This window comes from Gossypium arboreum, chromosome 10, assembly GCF_025698485.1.
Source record: "Gossypium arboreum isolate Shixiya-1 chromosome 10, ASM2569848v2, whole genome shotgun sequence".
Classification (NCBI taxonomy): domain Eukaryota; kingdom Viridiplantae; phylum Streptophyta; class Magnoliopsida; order Malvales; family Malvaceae; genus Gossypium; species Gossypium arboreum.
In genome coordinates, this window is record NC_069079.1 from 91,100,882 (window position 1) to 91,102,780 (window position 1,899).

Genomic DNA, 1,899 nt, shown 5'->3' on the forward strand with positions numbered 1-1,899 from the left:
TATGTACATACCTGTACCATCTCGTAATAATTGGATACTTATTCTCATCATTGACAGACCCAATGAACCACTTGGAATAATAATATCAGATACTCGGGAAAACTTACACAAAAGGTGCCACATATGTAGCCATTGCTACCTCTATCTCATAACACATATATGCTCTCTCTCAAGCCATCAATGGGCCTGCTCACACAAGCTGTCAGTCAAGACGTGGCCATACGGTGTAGCTCACACAAGCTGCCAAGTAACCACAACATATGCCGGTATATTCAGCCACCAGTAGGACGTACAGGACCAGCACCTGGATCACATAACATAATACCCTAGTGACATGTCACTTGTATCCTGATCTATTCCTAATGTTCGATTGGGATTTTTCGGTTGCAAAAACATCGTCGAACATGCCCGTAGAATTGTTCACGCAATTCATACAAAATTTAAGCATTTAAAATAAAATTATAATAAAGCTTATTTACATACGAACTTACCTTGGTTATAAAAACGGTGAAAAGGATTTATTCGTCAATTACTTTATTTTTCCCCCGATCTAGATTCGAACTTCATTTTTCTTGATCTATAATACCACATTTAACTTATTTAAATCATCAAGCTATCCAGTTTAGTCAAAAATCATATTATGGAAAAAATTATGTTTTTGCCCCTAACATTTCAACATTTTACGATTTAGTCCCTAGGCTCGTAAAATGAATTTCTTTCAATTTTTTCACAACCCAAGCCTAGACAAACCTTACCCTTACTCATAACATCCCACATTTTACATTTATTCACACTTTACTAGACATTTTTCAACACTTTACAAATAAGTCCCTATTTGACATTTTTACCAAAAATCATTTTACAAATGTTGTTTAACAAACAACAAACATGCATTTTCTACCATCATACATCAAAATACAAGCATATTCAACATGTGTAAAATTTTGGACTTTAACTTTCTCTCAAATTAGTCCCTGAAATAGTTGGATCAAGTTACAACGATCTCAAAAATATAAAATCATTAAAAACTGGACAAGAATGGACTTACAATCGAGCTTGAAAGCTTGGCCAAAAACCTTAGCTACGTCTTCTCCTAATTTTTGGCTATAGAGGAAGAAGATGGATAAAATTTTGGCCTTATTTTACTTATTAATCCATTTAATGACCAATTTACTAAAATACCTTTAATGAAAAACATTAAAAACATACTTAACCATGTCCAAATTTTTCCACCAATTTAAACAATGGTCTAATTACTATTTAAGGACCTCCAACTTAAAAAATCATAACAATTAAACCCCTTTAGCTAAGGGAACTCGAGTTTGTCACCTATTGCAATTTAGTCCTTTTAGCTAAATTGAGCACTCAATCAATAAAATTTCTTAACGAAATTTTTACACAATTATTATTTCATGATTTAGACCTTAAAAAAATAATAAAATAAACATTTCTGCTTTAGATTTGTGGTCCCAAAACCACTATTCTGATTTGACCCAAAAACGAGCTGTTACAACTCTCCCCCTCAGGGATTTTCATCCCCGAAAATCTTACAAGAAAAGAGTTTAGGGTACTATTTTCTCGTAGCTTCCTCGGGTTCTCACATAGCCTTTTCGACCCCGTGCCGTTGCCACAAAACTTTCACTAGAGTTATGGGCTATTGTAACATCCTGAATTTGGTTCTAGTCAGAATAGTGTTTCAAGGCCACAAATCTGAAGTATAAATAATTATTTTATGATTATTTGATGATCCATGATATGAATGCATGTTTGTGTGAAATTTTCATGAAGAAATTGTATGTCTAAAGTCTCTAATTTGAAGTTAAAGACTAAATTGAATAAGTTGCAAAACTTGAGTTCTAGAAGCTTTAAGCATGAAATTCTTATGGATTATTAATTAGA